At 37.9% G+C, this 12,996-nt stretch overlaps 1 protein-coding gene across 1 annotated transcript in view; it reads left to right on the top strand.

The window, feature by feature from the left end:
• The window catches only part of LOC150109672 (neurobeachin-like protein 1), a 1,254,229-nt gene that overhangs the window by 278,179 nt on the left and 963,054 nt on the right, over window positions 1-12,996 (top strand). The window lies entirely within an intron of this gene.

The following is a 12,996-nucleotide window of genomic DNA, read 5'->3' on the forward strand; positions in this document are numbered from 1 at the left end:
TTTGTTGTTTCTTCGGGCCATGTTTGGGCGGATTTGATTAATTCAGTTGTTTTCTTTTTGTTATATTTAGTGAGGTTGTAGTTTACCATTTGGTAGGTGTTGTGATCTGATATCAAATGGTTCATTTTTTCAATGTATGTTGTACAGTCTAAAAGGACAGTGGCATTGCCTTTATCTGCTTTCGTGATTATAATGTTTTGGTCATTTTTTAAGGATTTAAGGGCTAGATTTTTGGTTTTGTTTAAGTTGGTGCTTAATTTTTTGTTTGAATTTAGTATATACGATGCTTCCATTCGTATTTTATCAGCCAAATTGGTGGGGAGGGATCTTAAACCTCTCTCTTGATATGATACACGATATCAAGTTTGTTCACTGACCTTGGAGCAATGGTGTAGTTCAAACCTTTCTTTAGCAGTGAGAGTTCACCTTGGGTGAGATTGTGGTTTGATTGGTTGATAACCAAGCTGTGGTCCGATGGTGGTTGGTTGCTCCTAACTTCATTTGTGGGCGATTGGCTGCTCCTTATGATGTCGGTTTGTAACATGTAACATACCATACATAGGGGAAACAGGGCGAATTATCCCAATCAGACAAGACAAACACAAATGACACATTAAATACCTCCATTTTGGGAAAACCGGCCTTTCTGACACACGCTCTCCCAACATACCATAGAATTGATTGGAAAAATATCAAGTCCCTACACCGCGCCAAAACCTGGTTTGAGAGAAAATTCAAAGAATCATGTGAAATGCTCAAACACAACCCAAATCTCAACAAAAATGATGGCCTAACCATTTCAAGAATGTGGAGGACCCATCTACAACCTGTATAACAACCTAAACTAGCCATTAAAAAATCCCACTACAAGAAGATAACTTGGTGAAGTGTTTGTAACATTCAACAGTAACTGAAAGAAATCATATTATAACAATCAGAACTGTACAAATCCAGAAGAATATTAATACATGAGGACTTTAGCAGTTTTATTGTAGTTGTATTTATTTATTTGTTTTATTACTAGAGGTCAGGCTAGGAAAAAGGATAAATTAACTACGTAGATTTAGTTTACCAGTATACAGGACTAGAGCATGTAGCTTGGTTTCTTATACACTTGTATCCTTCCGATGACGACTTCAATACAGGGGTCGAAACATCAAGTTTTATTTTATTAGTAATTAATAAAATAATCTGTTCAACACGTGTGTTTTTGTGTCCCTATATTTATAAATATGAATGCTGATCACCGTGTAACATTAAAAGAAAGAATAATAAAGATAGAACAAGTTAAACATATCATTTAACTGTCTTTGACTAAATTTGAAATATGAAGTCACCTAATTTTTCTCTTTCATCATTTTCAATCATTATTTCATCAAAAGCTTTCCCATAATCTATACAGGGCAAATGTAGTCTCTGAATTAAATTCTTGTCTTTTTTCAATAATTTGTTTTAAAATACATATTGTCTATACATGATCTTTCATTTAGGACCAGACAAGGCTGCTGTGCCCACTTATTACATCGGTGGAGAATTTCACAGTCACCCTTTTGCATGTGTGGTACTGTGCAGGCTCTGCATCATATCACTGATGACTGCCACACACACACACACACACACTCCTTCCCTGGAGGCCTCAAGAACTTGCATTTACTCCCAGATAGTGCCATCAGTATTTTCCCCATATGCTAAATAAATAAAATCTTCCATGTCTGAAATCATTTTGTTTTAATGAGAGTAGATTGCAGTATTTCTAAGTCTTTTATTCAAAATTTTATTATATATCTTGTTGTTATTGGAACAAGATAAACAAGATGTTATGTAATGATAATAATAATAATATATTTTTTTTAATTGTCTTTATTTATTTATTTTAACTGTCTTTATTTTTAACTGTCTTTGACTAAATTTGCAATATGAAGTCCACTTTCATAATACCAAACTTCTGAAGATCTTAGGAACACTTTGTTATAGTGAATAGTTTGCTATGGTGATATTTCTTTTAGTACAACATTCTACTTATGAGCTTTGTTAGTGACTGTTCATAGTTTATTAGTCCATTGATGTTTGCACATTGTCTTTTTGGTTTTTACATAATTGTTTTTCACATTATGTAAGGTCCTTTTGGCAATTTTGGCACAACTAAGTAAATGCCATAGACACTATTGCAAGTTACTTCATTCAGTAGAATTTGACCAGTTATTTGTCAAACGTTCTTCTGCCTGACAAAATTAAGAAATTAAGTGATATCTCGTGCGTGTGTGTGTGTGTGTGTGTGTGTGTGTGAGACAGAATGATCATTGACTCGGTTAACATACATAGTTTTATGAAGAATTAAATGACTAGAACCGAGATTTAAGTAAAAAGGTTTTAATATAAACACACTACTAGTTTCGGCCTGTAACAGCCTTCTTCAGGTGACATTATAAAAGAAAAAACACTAAACATTGAGGGTTAAAAGACTATGAACAACACAGACAGTCTTTATACATAATTAGCATGAAAACGTTGTGGTTGTATTTGAAGCTGTTCTTTCGTTTGTTGCATTGTTGGGAGAGTGCGTGTTTGCTGCATCACGTGAACGCCAGTACATGATTACAGCTGAATGACTATCTGGGAGGTTGTAGCTTAAGTTGTTATTTAGATGAACAGGATTGAAGATGATTTCTCTAGATTCCACAATTTTTCTCTCTATTTCGTCACTGCAACGGAAGATGTTAGTAGATTTTTCCCAGCAGACTTTGTGACTTTAGTTATCATCATTAGGATTAGCCGAGAAAAGGATATGACTTGATAATGCACTCGCCCGCTGTCTCTTGTAAGTAATGTCTCTCATATGTTCTTCTATACGCATTTCGACAGATTTGTCTGTCTGCCCGAAATAAGGAATATCGCAGTCACATAATATTTTATATACAGCAGGGTATTTGAGTTGATGATGACAAGGTTTTGGGTGGCTAATTAAGGAACGGATCTTTGGAAGTGAACAAGGTTCTGATATTATATTTTCTTAGAACTTTTGCTAATTTGTGTGAAACAGTACTTATGTAAGGAATAGATATATTGCCTTTGAATCTATTTGTTTCTTCTGAGTGATGTCTAGGAGGATTAAGAAGGAATTTGTCAATGATTTTCTTGGAATATCCATTAACTTCGAAAGAAGTTTTCAGATGGTTTATTTCTGTAAGCATTTCCCTCCTTATAAGCTTGAAATAATTTCCACCTTGGGACATAGAGCCCGTTCTCTTCTTGATGACCCAAATGAACTGCTTACAGAAATAAACCATCTGAAAACTTGTTTCGAAGTTAATGGATATTCCAAGAAAATCATTGACAAATTCCTTCTTAATCCTCCTAGACATCACTCAGAAGAAACAAATAGATTCAAAGGCAATATATCTATTCCTTACATAAGTACTGTTTCACACAAATTAGCAAAAGTTCTAAGAAAATATAATATCAGAACCTTGTTCACTCCACTTCCAAAGATCCGTTCCTTAATTAGCCACCCAAAACCTTGTCATCATCAACTCAAATACCCTGGTGTATATAAAATATTATGTGACTGCGATATTCCTTATTTCGGGCAGACAGACAAATATGTCAAAATGCGTATAGAAGAACACATGAGAGACATTACTTACAATAGACAGCGAGCGAGTGCATTATCAAGTCATATCCTTTTCTCGGCTAATCCTAATGATGATAACCAAAGTCACAAAGTCTGCTGGGAAAAATCTACTAACATCTTCCATTGCAGTGACGAAATAGAGAGAAAAACTGTGGAATCTAGAGAAATCATCTTCAATCCTGTTCATCTAAATAACAACTTAAGCTACAACCTCCCAGATAGTCATTCAGCTGTAATCATGTACTGGCGTTCACGTGATGCAGCAAACACGCACTCTCCCACCAATGCAACAAACGAAAGAACAGCTTCAAATACAACTACAACGTTTTCATGCTAGTTATGTATAAAGACTGTCTGTGTTGTTCATAGTCTTTTTACCCTCAATGTTTAGTGTTTTTTCTTTTTTTCTTTTATAATGTCACTTGAAGAAGGCTGTTACAGGCCGAAACTAGTAGTGTGTTTATATTAAAACCATTTTACTTAAATCTCGGTTCTAGTCATTTAATTCTTCATAAAACAATATATATATATATATATATATATATATATATATATATATAACTGAGATAAGTATACTGAAGAAGCTGACGGTTGGCTGCAATTTCAAAGCATTCATCACCATTAAATTCCTGACATGTACCCTCAGGTGTGATATGCAGGATGCTATGTTAGTACTATATGCCAAATTTAGAATTTACTATTGAAAGTTTATTTTTCACTTGGTCAGACTATAATAAATTTAGTTTAATCCTTTATCCAAGTGTGTTCAAACAAAGTTTGCACCTGAAAGTATCTTCAGGACTGGGGTAAAGTGGAACAACACCGAGCAACTCCTTGCAAAGGTGGAGCAAGCTACCAACACTCCTATCTCAGTATCTCCCATAATGCAAAACACATTTCCTTGCAGATATGTATAATGTAATGCATTAAGGGAAGGGCCACTACCCAGACTAGTTTCGACCTTTATTGAGGTTTCTTCAGTGGGAGCCAGGCCCAAGTGGAGATACCAGGCAGAAGCATTAGCAAGGTCATCTCCTCCTATAGGAGCTACCCCTTGCTAATGCTTCTGCCTGGTATCTCCACTTGGGCCTGGCTCCCACTGAAGAGACCTCAATAAAGGTCGAAACTAGTCTGGGTAGTGGCCCTTCCCTTAATGCATATTGTGAATCCATAACAATAAAAATAATGCTATTATTTTTATTGTTAAGGATTCACAATATGTTGGGTCCATACACAGGAGGTTGGCTGGTCACCTATAGTACATTAGTACCATGTATGGATAGTGGGTTGGGAAAGGAGGAATTTGTTTACATTTGATTTGAATGACTTTGAATTGTATTCCTTGGGAAACACATCAGGTGGGAGACTATTCCACAGTGCAGAGGTTGCAGGGATGAAGAAAGAGGATAAGAAACTTGTTCTGTTTGTTTCTAGGTGTACTGTGAAGGGATGTTGTGCAGCAGCTGCACGTGTTCCAATGAGCTTTGTACTGAGCGGAGGAATTATTGGTGTTATTTCGGATGAGCATTTCCCATGGAAATATTTTTAGAATATACATGCTGCAGAGACCATACGTCTGTGTGAAAGTGGGGGGAGAGAGTTAGTAAGGGATGGATCATTGATAAGTCTAATTGCTCTCCTCTGTACGAGTCGAGCATTTTGAGAGAGCTTTTAGGGGCCCCCACTCCATATGTGTGAGCAGTATTCAATACCTGAGCAGATCTGTGATTTGTATAATGTTAGTAGCTCTTCGAGGATGAAGTAACGTCTTGATGTGAGGGTGATTCCAAGAAGCGAGATCTCAGACTGTCCAAAAATTTGGGTATCGTCAAAAAGGATACCGGGGAAAAATGATTCTTTTTTTATGGGAAATAGCACACAACTATTGCCTTGTGTACTTGGGGGGGGGGGACCTCACCCCCTACCAAGCGCGTCCCTCAGGTGGCAGATGAGGGAAGCCCAAGCGGGCAACTCCGAATAATGAATAAGGAGCCATGGACCAAAGGCGCACTTCAGAACCATGGTCAGGAGAAGTGCTGTAGACCACTGTAAAGATGCCAGCAAGAAGAAGAAGAAAAAGGCCCCCAATCCTGCACGGCTCTTTGCAATTCCACCAAGGTGGTGGTGAGAAATCTTCCAGAGCAAGGGGTGCTAAGAATCTCACAGAGGAAGGTAGACCACCATCTGGAAATTCAACCCTATTTATTGGTTCCTTCAACACTCGAACTCTGTCTTCTGACTCCCATATTGATTTCCTGCTTCAAGAACTGCAAAATGTAAAGTTTGATGTCCTCGCTATCTGTGAAACCCCTAGAAGCTCTGAATTAACAGCAAAATGGAACAATAGCAACCAAATTTTCCTGGGAGCCTCAGATATTATTACAAGGGCTGGAGGATTTGGCTTCCTTATAAATGAAAAGCTAACTAAAAATATTATTTCTTGTACAATCCATTCTGAACAACTGGGAACACTAATATTAAAAATTGGAGAATCCATAACAATAAAAATAATAGTAGCCTATGCACCCACCTCAACAGCTGACAAAGAAGAAATAGAAAATTTCTATGAACACCTACGAGAAACATTACTGAAAAAAACAACATTCACAATAGGTGTGTGGAGATTTCAACGCAAAGATTGGTACAGGATTTATTGAAGAAGAATACATTGGACCGTATGGGGAAGGGGAAAGAAATGAACGAGGTGAACTCCTGGCAGAATTTGTAGAAGCAGAAAGGCTGTACATTATGAATAGTTTCTTTAAAAAGAGAACTGGAAAAAGATGGACTTGGCAAACTCCAAATGGACAGACAAGAAATGAAATTGATGTCATCCTAATAGATTGCAAAAGAATAATAAAAAAAATGTCGAAGTCATTGGGGAAACTTACTGCAACATTTGTTCAGACAACCGTCCAATAAGAGCCACTCTCAAAATACATAAAAAAAAATGAAGAACGCATACGAGCACAGTCCAACCATAAAAAACACTCAAAACAGATGCACCCAGAATAATTTAGAAAAAAGATGGAAGAAACCGACTGGAAATTAAAAAATGACATCAACGAAGATTTAACAATAAATTAATGAACTGCAAAGAAAGAACCTCATATAAACTTCCTCCTAAGACCAGGGAACACCTATCAGCAAGAACAATAGAATTATTGAAGGAAAGAAGAATACTGAAAGATACAGGAAAAGATCGTCTACAATATAAAATTATTTGTAAACAACTGTGGCAGAATATCAAAGGCGGCTATAACGTATATAGAAAACAAAATTGGCAGAAGCAGCTAGGCTCTGCAGTAGCCTAAAAAAAGTAGAAAAAGAAATAAATATAAAGCAACCACTACCATCAGCCTTCATAGACAATCAAGGAAACAGACACAAAACAGAGGTGAAATGGAAAAAATAGTAAAATCGTTTTATGAAAACCTTTACTCATCTAAACAAGTAATCACAGCTTCAGTACGAGACGAAAATTTGGAAAATATGGAAATACCATGTGTCCTACCTGAAGAAATAAAAATGGCTATCCACCATATGAAAAATGACTGATCACCAGGAATTGAAGGTATAAAATCTGATGAATTAAAAATAGGTGGACAAATACTCTTGCTCTAGTAGAAAAGTTTACCCGATATATACAATTAAGGAAAGTACCTACTGAATGGAAAACATCAAAGACCATAATTCTGCATAAAAAAGGTAATAAAGAAGACATCAGTAACTATAGACCTCTCTGTCTATTAGCACACACACATAAAATATTCGCCAAAATCATCCTAAACTGAATACAAACCGCCATCAATGAAAATAACTGCAAAGAACAGGCTGGTTTCAAAAAAGGCTTTTCAACAATAGATCACATTCAAACTCTTACTCAGTTAACAGAAAGATGCAGAGAATACCAGATCCCACTTTGTCTTCTTTTTATAGATTTTAAAAAGGCATTTGACACTGTTGAGCATAACGCAGTATTCCAAGCTTTAAAAAGCATATGTCCAACTCATAAAAGATATCTACAAAGAAAGCACAACAAATATCACCCTTTTCAATCACTCGATTAAAATTAACTTAAGTAGAGGAGTACGTCAGGGTGATGTCTTATCACCTTATCTATTCACATCTACTCTGGACAGCATCATCCGAAAAATTGACATGAAAGATGGAATAAACATTGATGGTGAAATATTAAATATCCTATTATTTGCCGATGATGTGGTATTAATATCTCACTCGACCAAACTCTTAGAATCAATGCTGAATAACATAAGCCAAAACTCCCAAAAAATTGGATTGGAAATACACCCTGACAAAACAAGATGGATGAAAAACAAATACTGTAAAGATCATACAGTCACTCTAGAATCTCACACCATCGAAAAAGTTGAAGAATACATCTACCTCGACCGGTCCATAAAAATGAATAATGATATATCAAATGAAATAGCAAGGAGAAAAAGAGCTGCTTGGATAGCCTTCAACAAAATAAAATCAATTACCAACCAAAACATAGATATAGACATAAGAGCACATCTTTTCAATAGTCACATCCTACCAGCATTAACTTATGGCAGTGAAACATGGAACGCAACGAGTTTCATGCCGAATATAGTAGAAACTATATAAAGTTCGGTGATTCCAAGCGTACGCAAATACCTGGATATTGCAGCAACTGACCCTTAAGGTAGTGCAAGCTGAGGCAACTCATGTCAAAGGTGGAGCAAGCTCCGATCACTATTCTTGATATTTACCCATAATGTGAACTTAGCTCCTAGGAGCTGTATTACTGTTCTACATTATGAGAGAAGGTCACTACCCAGACCGGTTTCAACCTTTATTGAGGTCTCATCAGTGAATAGGTAGACCTAGTTAATAATATCAAGTTTGTAAATATCAAGAATAGTGATCGGAACTTGCTCCACCTTTGATATGTGAAAGCATGAAACTCTTTGAGTTTCTTATTCGGCTAAGAAACTATATGGGATATAATATTCCTTAACTTAAACAAGTTTTATGTCACCGAATTGAAGCCTTTGGCTCTTCATATATCTAATAATGGAACACAACTTAAAAGAAGAACAAAGCTTAATAACAACTCAACGTGCAATAGAAAGAAGAATATGCAATATAAACAAAATAGACCATAAGACACACAGAAATCAGGAAGAAGTCTGGACTCACAGATATAATAAAAACGTTCTACAAGAGCAAAAGAAGATGGGCAGGACATCTCGCCAGAATGAGAGACAACAGATGGACAGTCAGAGTTACAAACTGGTATCTGAGAGATACCAAAAGGAAACCTGGAAGACCAGCCTTAAGGTGGGAAGACCCAATTATTAAGAAAGTTGTAAGAAAATGGAGAAGAAAGGCCCAAGACAGGAATAGCTGGACTCTTTACGACCTGCAGTCATGGAGAAATCCTGACTGAAAAACCACAGGTCCATCAAGGTAAGTACAGAACTGGGTTTTATTGGCGTTGAAATTTATGAGGTTTTTCTGAAAACCCCATCGTAGGATGGCTTGGAGATCGGAGTAGAGGGTGATGGTGGTTGATGTTCTGTAGGTTGAGGTGAGTTGTGAAGGGTAAGGCTTATCAAATGCAAGCGAGGAGTGAAGTGTGCTGTCATCTGCAAAACTGTGTATTGGGTTGAAGGTCAATTGCAGTAGGTCATTGATATATAGCAGGAAGAGGGTTGGTGAAAGAACAGAACCTTGTGGGACCCAGCATTAATTGAGTGGTGAGAGGATAGGGAGATATCCACTATCACACACAGTGTGCATCCAGACAGAAAGCTGGCAGTCCAACTACAGAAGTCCTGGGTCAGACTGAATGATGGTAGTTTGCATAGTAGGCCTTTGTGCCAGACCCGATCAAAGCTTTGGAGATATCTAGTGCAATCACCTTGAGATTCGCCAAACTTCTCCATAGCATTTGTCCTGAGATGAGTGACGTATGTGAGTAAATCTCCTGTTGATCGGCAGTGGCAGAATCCATACTGGCAATCATTTATTTGGTGAGTGTCTTCAAGATAGTTTGGAGTTGGTAATTGATGTTTTCCATTACTTTTGACAGGACTGAGGTTAGTGAGATAGGGCGGTAATTGGATGGCAGTGACTTCACCCTTCTTGGGAATGGGCTGAATATAGGCCAATTTCCAGTTTGTGGGATAGATTCCAGTGGAATAAGAGAGTATATATAGGTGACATAGGATAGGGGTTAGTTCTGGAGCACAAACTTTCAGAACAATTGGGGGAATGCCATTGGGGCCAGGAGACTTTTTTTGTCTAATTTTGATAGTATTTTTCTGATCTCATTCTGGCAAAAGGATATAGGGGACATTGTATGTTGGGTGTCTGGAATGGTTGGGGGACATTTACCATCATCAGTTATGCATGCATTTGAAGCAAAGTATGAAGCCAGAAGAGTGGCTTTTTCTGTGGGTGATGATGCAGTAGAGCCATCTGGGTATAATAGGGGTGGGAATAGTGTTGGACAGAAGTTATGGCCAATTGGTTTTGCGAGAGACCAAAAGGCTTGGCTGCCGTTTGGACAGGCTGCTTTTTTGCTCTCTTTCAAACTCTGTTTTGGAAGCGTCAATTGTTTTTTTTGCATCTATTATGGGCTTTGGTGTAAGCTTTGAAGGAGGATGAGATTCTTGATTTCACCCAGTTGTCATATGTCTGGTGTTTCATCTCTGCAGCCTTGGCACATCTTTTGAGAACCAGGGTTTTGTTAGGGAATGGCAGTTCAGAGTGCTGTGTGGAATGTATGTATTCATGCCGTGAGGATTACTTTGGTAATAAGCTCGGTGCATATGTTTGGGTTGGAAGGTCAGAAGCAATAGTCCAACCATGGGAATGTGGAATAGAAGTTGCGGAGGCTTATCCCACTTGGCACTGTTATAGTGCCAAACTACTCTTGTAAGGGGGGGGGGTTGTCTGTGTAAATGTTGTTGCATGGGGGAGGAGATGAGCACTAGGTTGTGGTCAGAATTGCCCAGGGGGGGGCTCACTACTTTCACTGTGTATTTGGAGGGATCATTAGTGAGGAAGAGGTCTAGGGTGTTTGGGGAGTGGTTTGGGTTATCTGGTATTCTGGTTGGCATCTGGACAAATTGTGTAAGGTTGTTGGTGATATCAAATGTTTCAGCATCTCTGCCTGCAAGATCTGTATAACTGGAGGAGGAAAGCCAACTAGTGTTGTGTGCATTAAAATCTCCTAGGAGTATAATTTTGCTGTTGGGAAAGTGGGATTGGAGAAAGTCGATTTTTAGGGAGAGAAAATTAAAGAGCTCATGGTGGTTGGTTGTGTTGGAGTAGTGATAGTGACAGCAGATTAATTGGACTGAGTGGGGAAGGGATATTTTCAACCAAAGTAGGTCAAAGTTGGGTGATTCTAGGTTGGGTGCTCTCTGGCAAGGTATGTCAGAGCGGATGTATGTGCAGACACCGCCCTTAGGACGAAAGTTGTTAAAGAGTGAGTAGTTTGGAAGGTTGAGATAAGTGGTGTTGGAGGGGGTGAGATTTGAGTTTCTGCCAGGAAGAGTAGGTGGGGTTTGGTAGACTGTAGGTGGTAGTGGATGCTATTCAGGTTGAAGTTTAGGCCATGGATGTTGGTGAAGTGAATGTGTAAGTTTTTGTGAGTCATATGTTGGACCGCATGGGTCTTGCACATTTCCTATGTGGGGTCTGCATGCTGGTCTTCATGGTGGCTGGTAGTGACATCACTTGGTTTTTTCGGCAGTTTATCTTGTCTGTAGTCGATGGTCCAACCCTTATAACCATTTTGACGTTTTTCTTTGAGTTGTCTTCGAAGCTGGCGTCTTTGTTCCCTTTGTGCAAATGATAAGTCTGCTTGTGCACATATGCGCAATTGGGGACAGATGTCTTTGAACTTCTTGTTGATTGCTGTTATTATTTTTGATGTGCTTGTCATCCTGTCGCAAGTCACTTTTACTAGGCGCAGAAAGTTCGTTCCGTCCTTCCTTTTTATTTATAGGCCCAAAATGATGGCACCTGACAATATTCTTAGGATCGATGTTGCATTCTTCAGCTAGTTTGTTGATGTCTTCTTGTAATGGTTTTCCATCGGGAAGTTCAAAACGATGGCATTGAGTTTTTTGTGTTTAGCCTCCATCAAGTCGTTTACTGTTGGTGCGATTAAATTGCGAAGTTCATTCGCTAATGAAGTAGAGTTTGCATTGCACTGGTTTTCAATTTGTTCTAGCTTAGCTTTGACTGCATATATTTTGGAGTTAAAAGTTTCATTTGAAGCATTGATGTACTGTTCGAGGTTTTCGACATGTTTGCCTATGTTCAGAAGTTGTTTTACCAAAGGGAGGCACAGTGAACAGAAGAACGGCTAGTTAAGTTCGGTAAGTAGCTTCGTCTATTTTTGCGTAGGAAGCGTGCAGCCAGTGGCAACAGAACTTGCAAAATATACTTTTTCTGTCTGTGACACCAGTTTTGCAGCTGCGGCACATAATAGGTTTGTTGGTGGCGGTCAACGGCAAACTGTGCTGACAAGACACGTAGTGCTCATTCGCCGTTGGCTTTTGATGCCATCATCTTTGCTGCGTACAGTAGGCATCGTGAGTGCTTACACATGGCTGATTTTGAATTGGAAGGATAGCTGATTTAATACACTATAAGTACTTACAGGTGTACTGGAGTATTCCGCTGCTCAGCACTCACTGTTACGGTTTCCGTTTAATAGTTAATTTCGATGAAAAAATACAATAACGGTAAACTGAGGAACACAAGTTTGGAGTAGCTTATTCACTGACGCCGCCTGGCGGACTCCATTCAGAATATATTGGAAGTTTTCTATGTTTCTGCCTCTTTTCTTAATTTTTGGCTTTTTATTGCTGATTTTAGTTAAGAAATCATGTAAACTTGTACTATGTTTACTTAGGAGTATAACCTCATCTACATAAAGTAAAGAGTTGAGAATGAGGTACTGTAACATGGTTTTTGATTTTACATAAGACCGTCTTCCTTCAGCTGACTTACAACTTAAATTATTATTATTATTATTATTATTATTATTCCGGGCAACTCCAAGGAGTCTACAGACTCATCAAGGGAGGCGCTAACATCATGTCAAGAACAACTATTTGACATTCACACAGTATCTATCATACCTCGCCTTTTATATTAATGATACAATATATATCATAAATATAAACTGTGCATCCTTTTCTCCCATTAACATTATATAATTTATATAATTGTAGTGTTTTGAACAACTCTTCTCTTGATACCTTTTCATATGCCTTTTCTAGAAATACAAAAGTTAAATACATATCCTTGTTATAATCCCATGGTTTATGAACTATCTGTCTTAGAGTGAACAT

Source organism: Typopeltis vanoorti, chromosome 2, assembly GCF_054136105.1.
Source record: "Typopeltis vanoorti isolate ZY-2024b chromosome 2, IOZ_Tvanoo_1.0, whole genome shotgun sequence".
Taxonomy (NCBI): Eukaryota; Metazoa; Arthropoda; class Arachnida; order Uropygi; family Thelyphonidae; genus Typopeltis; species Typopeltis vanoorti.